This window comes from Epinephelus moara, chromosome 8 (genome assembly GCF_006386435.1).
Source record: "Epinephelus moara isolate mb chromosome 8, YSFRI_EMoa_1.0, whole genome shotgun sequence".
Classification (NCBI taxonomy): domain Eukaryota; kingdom Metazoa; phylum Chordata; class Actinopteri; order Perciformes; family Serranidae; genus Epinephelus; species Epinephelus moara.
Window position 1 is genome coordinate 5,913,309 of NC_065513.1, and position 10,066 is coordinate 5,923,374.

A 10,066-nucleotide genomic window follows, 5' to 3' on the forward strand; every position below is an offset into this window, starting at 1 on the left:
TTGATGTGATGCTATATTTTACTTTCAGTAGGATGGTGAATAACACTGCCTACATAATACAACTTCTAATTATCCTTGGAAAGTTTCATATAGCCTACACAAATGGTCTGACTCTAAATCCTGCTTTCGTCGTTTCATTGTTGAACTCCAGCAGTAGGCCTATGGCACCACACTTGAATGTGTAATCAACAACAAAGCTGCAAAGACTCTCAACCTGTTACAGACTGTACATTTTATTTGATTTTTAAAGGACTGGCAATGAACTCTAAAACCCCCTGGTCTGTTCAATGTTCAGTGATTTTATGTCATAGTAAAACCTCCAATTTGCAAATAAAACATTGTGGGGAAAAAAGGTTAACTCACCTATGGATTAACTAGTTAGGCTACATCTGCTGTTTATGTTGGTTTGGATTACCCACATTTGTGAAAGCAAAGTTGTAGGGAAATCCTAAATTTTCTATCATATGAATAGGGCTCACAGAAAAGCACCTAAACCATAAAGTTTACCTGTTGTAACAATGTTGGGCAAGTTACTCTCAAAATGTAAGAAATTACATATTACTAGTTACCCTCATTTAAAAGTAATGACTTACTTAACAGTATTACCCTACGTAGGCTAATAAGTTACTTATTACACTACTTTTGTGTTACTTCCACCAAAATGAGCTCAGAAGAACCAATATTCATTTTAAATGGATGAGGGTCATGTTGTTTCACAGCAGGTAATTAAAGCACAGAAGCTCCAGTTTATTACAGTTCATTTCAAATTTAGTGCTGCGCAGGTCTGACCCATTCATGCATTCACACACAGTGGTTACAACTTTGTATTAAAATCCCCTGCTTATAATAGTGTGAGGATATACAGGAACTACAGAGCCTAGACTTTTTTAAAATAAATGAATAGCCTTGGACTCAGAGAGTGTCAGGCGGAGGATCAAAGTCTGTTAATTATGAGCCATGGATAAATACTTTTGGGTTATGCTGGTGACATTCAGTTGCTTTTTTAAACCAGATGGAGTAGCCAATTGTCTATTTATAAATGAATATCTCCCGTAAGAATTTTGATGACTGATACTTGCCTTCAATTAAATACAAATAAGACAGAAGCTCCTATTAATGCTCCTGAGAAGTGTATTCCTGACATAAAGCAGCATATAGGGTCTCTGAGTGTTTGCGTCCAGCAAAACCTTAGAAATTTAGATGTCATCCTTGACCCTGTCCCTTGATAACTATGTCAGTCAGCTTATGTGCTCATGTGTTTTCAAATTAAGGAAAATTGCTAAATTAAGATCTGTGGTGACCTAGGTTTAGATGGACATGATTATTCATGCTTATATTTCTTCTCATTTACATTATAGTAATGCTATTTTACCTGTTTAAATCAAAATTCTTTAAACTGTTTACAAACTGTCCAAAAGGCAGCTGCTTGGCTTTTTGGCTTTTGAACATCTCTAAAACCAAAGAGCTGGTTGTTGACTTCAGGAAGAGGGCCACGCCCCTTCCCCCTCTTTCCATCAATGGAGAAGTGGTAGAGAGAGTCACCTCCTTTCGGTTCCTCGGGACCACCATCCATGAATCCCTGTCGTGGGACCTCAACACCAGTTTCAAAATCAGTAAATGCCACCAGCGACTCTACTTCCTGCGGCTGCTCAAAAAGTTCAGGGTCAGTCAGGCAGCCATGACTCACTTCTATATGTCTGCTATAGAGAGCATACTCACCTTTTCAGTGCTTGTCTGGTTTGGTCACACAACCAGTCAGGACAAGAGTCGTCTAGAAAGAGTTGTGCACCGAGCTTCTAAAATCATTGGCTGCAGTCTCCCCTCGCTTACATCACTCTACTCCACAAGAATAATCAGAAAGGCCAAAAATATCATAACAGACCATTCTCATCCGGCTCACTACCTCTTTAATCTCCTCCCATCAGGCAGGCGTTACAGAAGCATTAAGAGCAAAACATCTTGCTTAGGAGACAGCACCTACCTCCAAGCCATAAGGCATCTCAATATGCACTGTTAGCACTTTAAACTGTAAGCACTCTTGTGCACTTTTTGCTGAATGTGACGCTGCTGGGTATTGTCTTTCTGTATGTATTGTTATTGTGGTGTATTGGATTGTTGTATTATTGTCTGAGAGCGAACCAAGGCACATTCCTATCAACTATGTTGACATGGCAATAAATGATTGAATCTTGAATCTTAATGAGAAGCACAAGATCACATATCACACCAGTTTTATGCTCTTTTCACTGGCTTCCCATTAAATTCCACTACCATTTTAAAATACTGATGCTGACTTTTGGAGCCTTGCATAGTCAAACACTGAGTACATTGCTGACCTTCTCCTCTCATATTTGCCCTAATCTGTCACTTAGGTCATCTGACCCATCTGATCCATCTGGTAGGCTACACTGCTGCCACTGCCAAGGACAAAAGCAGACTGCAGCGTATCATTCGCTCCACCGAGAAGGTGATTGGCTGCAATCTGCCCTCCCTCCAGGACCTGTACACCTCCAGGACTCTGAGGCGTGCAGGAAAGATTGTGGCTGATCCCTCCCACCCTTGACACAAACTCTTTGAGACTCTCCCCTCTGGCAGAAGGCTGTGGTCCATCAGGACCAAAACCTCACGCATATTTTTTATATTACTATTATTATTGTCCTTTGCATTCAGATTGTATATTTAATTGTATATAGTATTTCCTTTTTATATGTATGCTTCTAATTACTCTATATTTTTTATATATTTTATATTCTTTGTTATGCACCAAGCCAAAGTCCTTGTATGTGAAAACCTACTTGGCAATAAAACCGATTCTGATTCTGATTCTGAACAAACGTTACCCAATACCTGTTATATAACCTGAGGTGGCTGTGCTTTTCAAGCTGTTGCACCCAACTTATGATGCTCTCTCCATACTGCTGTGATCCCTAGATTCCTATGATAACTTTGTGATAACTGAAAACATTTTTATTCAGACATGTTTTCAGTCCTTGTTAGTATGTGTAGCCATCCTGCTACCCCTTTAAGTTCCCCAGCACAGGTGCACAGATCCAGCACTCTTTCTATATGCAATACTTTTATTGACTACTGCCCAGCACACAACAAAATCAGTCCTTAACATGTGCCTGTGGTTGGTTGCCCAGCTCCTCCAGCACATGTCTCCATGTCCATTCAGTTTTTAAACCACAACTCAGGCAGTGTCCTTCCCCTTGGACTGGGCCGCAGTCCTCACAGATGGGGAAAACCAAAAATCTCCATAATTATGCCATAAATAATTTTAAAAAAGTAAAAGTAAACTGTACTCAGTGCATGTTTATGTAAGTGACATTTTGCAAATGAAGACCGGGGGCTCCCCGACAGTTTAGGCCCCTGGACCTGTGCCCAGTAGGTACATTCAGTAATCCATCCATGATGCAGAGGCACCACAGTCATGCAGTCCGCAAAACAGTTTCTAAAATCAGGCACAGTGCCACACCACTCTTTCTGCACTTTCATGCAGTCTTTTTTTTTTACATTGAAGGAGAGCATTCCTTCTGTGGCCTTTTTTGACCTTTACATATATGGGTTTTTAGTCACAGGGATGCAGGCCAGTGAGGCAGGTGTGGATGATCAGGATGGTCTGGCTGGTCTGGTCTGGATGGTGGGGCAGATGTGGATGGTGTGGTGGGTCTGAATGACGGGACTGGTTCAGTGTCTCACAAACAACCACAAAGGTCAGCAGCAAGGACCAACATAAACTTCAAGTGAGTAATGGGTTGTTTCTGTTTCATCTGATACAGATCTTTGTAAAGTATGTTAGAGTTTGTGGCTGCAATGTCAATAACGAAGTTTCTGTATCACCTCACTGTCTTACGATGTCTTAGGAGAATGATACTGGATCACCTGGTCCAGTAAGTCTTAACCACCCATGTCTGTATGCTGTCACCGGGGTTGGTATGGAGGAGTTCTGGGTCTGACACTGTCCATCTCTTCCTTTCACTTGCCTTCTCACAATTTCACCTGAGTAAACAGTGTGAATTGTACAGCAGAGAGACACCTCTTTAGTGTCCATCCACTTTGTCTATTCCTAATCCATCTTATCCTTCCTTTGCTGAAGTTTTTTGTCACTGCATTTATTTTCATAGTCAGGTTTCTCTCCTTGTGTCCCTGTGTGTGCCACATGCACGAACCTTCAAATACCTGATTTGCAGCTATGCAATGTGAAGGGAAAAGAGCAATGTTTCGGATAGGCCTACTTTTTTATTTAAATGATAAAACTGAGTAAAAACATGATCAACAACAAGACATCTCATTTTCTACAGAGATACAATGATGGATGTTCAATACAACAGGGCACACTAAATATGCAACCGTAAATTAAATTTACCTTAGACTTAGCCACAAAAAATATTTCTGCTATGTTTAGAGGCCAAAATTAGGCTGATTGGTTGTAGCCAAATATAGCCAAATAAAGTACAGCCTTTTTTTTACCAGTTTGTTAAGACATCACTCTTTGCTCTGTTCTCTTCTTGTCATGTAAATGTGAATGCTATATTTTCAAAAAGTTATCTGATGAGAAAAATGTTGTTTTTTTCATATGATTTGTCTGTGTTTCATGAACAAGCCTAAATCAAATTGATTCCCTGATAATGACCTGACCTGACTTGACTGTGTAATTCATTTTCAGTATCTAATAAAAATGCAAACAATTTGCGGAACAAGCAAAAATACTTTTAAAGAGAGAGGGAGCTCAGCCGGAAGGTGAAGCTTTTGATTTACTGGTCCATCTACATCCCAACCCTCACCTATGGTCATGACTTCTGGGTAGTGACCGAAAGAATGAGGTCATGGATACAAGTGTCCGAAATGAGCTTCTTCCATGGGGTGGCTGGCCTCCGCCTTAGAGATAGGGTAAGGAGCTCAGACATTATTGGCTGATATCGATGACGTGCTGATATTATCATGCATCTCTACTCAAGAGACAAAATTTGTATATAACCCACTGTGAATTTTGAAGCTTTTACATGTCTTAAAAAAGGCAGCTGATAACAAGTTGCTAAATGAGACTACAGAACCTCATCATACCGAACACAGCTTTACAGCCTTGCTGTGGTAAGGATGTGCCGCAGATGTAGGGATGTTGTAGTTCATTTATAGCCCAACATTAGTTTTTTTTTTCCTCTCTTTTGTATTATTTTCAACATAAAAAAAAATAAAAAAAATAATACATATTCACGTAGGTTGGTGGTTATACCGAAAACAATTCTGAAGTTTTGACAGAGGTTGTTAACACGTGACGAATATATCCTATCATACTATCATAAACAGTGAACGTCAGATACAGTGACATATTAACATTCAGTCAATTTCCAGCCATTACATCAAGAAAAGGCTGCCAGATTTTAAAGAAGATTTTCTCTCTGGCTGACATAATATACCTGATATTCTCCAAGTGTAGTACATTCCCCAGTTTCCTTAGCCACATTTCAAATGTAGGAGCCTTTTCAGATTTCCAAGACTGTAAAATTAGCTTTCTGGCTAACAATGTTGAAAGGGGAAATAGCCCTAGCCTCATATCCACTTTTCACATCATCCACATTCACGACCCCAAACAGCGCAGTGAGTGGGGCTGGATTAAATGGACAGTTAAAAGCTTTTGTGAAAAACCCAAACAAAAAGCCCCAAAATGACTGTAGCTTATGACATCGTAAGAATAGATGAGACAACGTTCCGTCTTCACTTAGACACTTGACACATTGAGATGACACTTCTGGAAATATTTTCTGCAATTTGGAGGGAGAAAAGTGTAGTCTATGTACTACCTTGAATTGCATCAAATTATGTCTAGCATTAATTGAACTATCATAAATGTTCTCAATGCAATTCTCCCATGTTTCTTCTGAGATTTCAGTGTCCAGTTCTTTCTCCCATGCTTCCTTAAATGAATCTGAGGATGTATTATTCATTTTCTGTAAAATTCCATAAAAATTAGACATTGCTCCTCTCGTATATGGTTTAATTTGCAAAATACTATCTAAAGCTGCATGTTGAGGTTTACGTTCAAATTATAAGACATGAGCTCTCAAAAAATGTCTCAGCTGTAGGAAACGGAAAAAATGGGAATCTGGGAGCTGGAATGTCTGCTGTAACTGCTGAAAGGATGCAAGGTGGTCCTCAATGTATACATTTCTCAGAGTACTAATACCCTTCTCTCTCCAGTTTAGAAAAACTAAATCGTCCAGTGCTGGCCCAAATGCATAATTAAAGCAAATAGGTGTGTCTAGATAAACTTTAGGTGCTTTTAGAGTTACTATTACTTGCTTCCAAATCTTTAAGGCGTTATAAATTATCGGGTTATTATTATACATGGACTTCTTAGTCTTTACTGGGCTATTAATAAGTGCCGGTAGAGAAGTGTACTGACAGGAGAGATGTTCAGTTTGTAACCATGCAGGCATCTCTTCCAGGTTATTGTCTGGTAAACACTCAAACCAAAAAGAAAAGATATTCAAATGTGCAGCCAGACAATATGATTTAAATTGAGGCAGACCAAATCCTCCCTCAGCCCTACTTTCAATAAGATGTTCTTTCGATATCCTAGGTACTTTTCCAGACCAGATAAAAGATGATATAACTGAATCTAGCTTTCTAAAGTAACTTTGAGGGATGCATACCGGGATAGCTTGAAATATATACAGGAACCTTGGTAGAACAACCATTTTAATGGCGTTGATACGCCCTACCATTGAGATAGGCAAAGTGTTCCAAAATTGTATATTCTTCTCTAACTGAACCGTTTTCTCATCCCAATTATGTCATAATAATTGACCCAGCTTCCTTGTCACTATAATACCCAGACTTGTAAACTTATCTAATACAATTCTAAATGGAGTTGTCATGAGTAATGTCTTATCTACTAAATTTGATAGTGGCATTAGTTCGCTTTTCCCCTAATTTATCTTGTATCCCGAAAATGAGCCAAATTTATTTATTAACTGCAGCAATGGAAATATAGAGGCTTTAGGATGCGAGATAAATAATATAATGTCGTCAGCGTAGGCCGAAATCTTATGATGAGTCCCTAAATGTGTTATGGGATGTATTTCAGGGCTGGAGTGTATCAAAGACGCCAATGGTTCCAGAGCCAGAGCGAAAATAAATGGAGATAAAGGATCCCCCTGGCGTGTCCCTCTATATAGCCGAAAAAGTCCCGACTTATTTTGATTTGTGACTACCGAGGCCATAGGTTCCTTGTATAATATTTTGATCCAATTAATAAAAGAATTGCCAAATCCAAATCTACCCAATACTGATGGCCGTTCTACCTTGTTGAAAGATTTTGGGCAACAAGGGATATTATGACTGAATTTTCCGTATCAGGAAGAGGGCTATATAATATATTAAACAATCTTCTCATATTAAAGTATATACGTCAGTTAGGGATAAACTCTGTCTGATCTGGGTGAATAATTTTGGAAACATGGCTCTTAAGGTGAATAGCTAAAATTTTCCTCAATAATTTAGTTTCCACCGAAAGAAAAGACACAGGTCTATATGAGGAGACGTCTGTGGGGTCCTGATCTTTTTTCAAAAGTAAAGCAATATTACCCTGATATAATGTGTTAGTTAGAGAGCCCACTGCCCTTTTTCATTCATTCATTCATTTATTCCTTTTGACCCCTCCCCGGGGTATAAGGGGCAGACAACAAAAAATAACATTAACAAATCAGGACAGGCGGCAGCCAATGCACAGCAAAATAAATAAGACAGAATTTTTGTACATACATACAAGTCAAAGCAAATCAAGAGAAACTATTCAAGATTCTCTTTAAAAGTTTCAACAAATTTGACAAGACCTTTACTTTTCGAGATGACATTAACTTTTGAAACTTATAAATATTTGGATTTGCTCTATAGAACTGTCCGACCAACTCTCTTCTCTCTTTATCAAAAAAAGAACACACAAGTACATAATGATATTCGTCTCCTCGATTGCCAGTCAAACAAAGAGTACATTTCCGGGGGACATTTTCACGATCATACCTGCGCTCAGAGATAGGTAACTTATGATTTCCACACCGAAACTTAGACAAACAAACTCTTTCGGCAGGTCTTAACATAATCAGATAAGGTTCAAAAGTGAAATCAGTTTTAAACAATTTATAACTATCACATAAAGGGTTACTTTGCAATTTCTCATGCCATCTCTGTAGTTCCATATCAGATAATCTACGTTCAATCATTAATTTTAAATATTTAGGGTTCATCCGTCCAGCGTCATGCCATAAGTACGATAAACCACAATCATCAAGAATATTTTTAACTTTGGAAATCCATTTACACTGAAAAATATTGTCATCATACAAAGTCTTGAAAACAATAAACACAGTCAAAGAGATTTTTGCTGTATTATGACTAATTAAATGTACCCAAAAGTTAATCATTCTCATGTTTACCTTTAAATCTAAACTATTTCGACCAAACTCTCCATAAATAATACAATTTGCTGTGCGTTTATTAACATTAAGTAAACGTTTCAAGAAAGATCTGTGAAGCATTTCAATTTGGTCAAGTTTATGAAATCCCCAGACTTCACTTCCATATAAAAGAATAGGCACTATAAGCTGGTCAAATAACTCACATTGTATATCAACAGGTAACTGTAATCTAGTAACTCTGTTTTCCAAGGAGAATAAAGCTCTTTTAGCTAGTTTAACTTGCTTAGCTATTGCTTTATCAAATCGTCCATTAAAATTAAATAACGTTCCAAGATAGTCATACTCAAAAGTAACTTCTAATTTATCTGAACCAAACTTAAATTCTGGGAGTATCCGTAATTTCCCCCTAGAGAAAATAACAACCTTTGTTTTGTCTGTGTTGACAGTTAAATACCAGAGTGATTAAACATACGCAGGATTAGCGGCGCCAGCAATAAGCTGTATGTCTTATAAAATTCTGCCCCAAACCCGTCAGGCCCAGGAGCCATATTATTTGGGCACTGTCACGTATTGTAGTTATAACAATGATGTTTGTAATGACTCAGACGGAGATTCTTGTGTGTTTCAATGTGGACTCTGTTTACTGGCTTCTTACTCTGCATGTATTACAGGTCATTCAACAGGTACGTAACTTAACAGCGCCCCCGCTGGTCAGGCAGTAGTAACTACACATCACAGGTTACAACAGTTTTTTTTAGCTCTGGCAATTCATTAAGACTTAAATAATAAAAAATGGTGTTCATTCATTCATTTGTGAAGATTATCTTGCAGAACAAAATATATGAGTAGCTTTCATAAACATTTGTTTGTCACAGAGCTTATTTTCTGCAGTAATCCAAAATCCAATGTCCCAAAAGTCTTTTTTTGTCGAGGGAACCAGGGCGATGCTAACTTCTGCATCAGTCTGCGCACTCTACCTCATCCCTGGAGCATTGTATTTTTTCCACCCTATGACAGTTGTTTCATCACAGATTTAGGCTATGTGTCCGCAATTTAAATACATATATGTATATGTGTGTGTGTGTGTGTGTGTGTGTGTGTGTGTATTTTTAAAGGTAACCTAGCCAAATATAGGACAGCCAAACTTTGAAAAACTTAAGAGGACATGGACGTATGTTTGTCTTTCTGAAAAATAGCTCTTTGACTTGACAACGTGGAATTGTGCCATGTTTATAAAGAGACAGTCGGGCCACCTTTTGTGGCACAAGCAGTACTCCATACACAGGGGTCTCGTCCCTTCTTGGGCGTACACTGCACCAAAGAGCATGGATACCAAGAGGCGAAGCTCCGTTGAATTTTTGCCAACAGCCACTAGGGGCGCTGCCGCCATTTTGGACTGTTGCGCCCAGACAACATGCAAGATGTCAAGGAGAGAGGAGAAAAAAAGTAAAAGAGTGTAGTGCAATTAACTGCAACAACTATCAGTGGAACACTCCGCACCTGGCCTTCCACCGTTTCCTGAAGGATCCCGACAGGTAAGAACTCCTGAGGTGGAAGTGTTTTAATATCAATTTAATATGCCAGTTTTGTTTTGTTATGTATGTATGTATGTATGTATGTATATATATATATATATATATATATATATA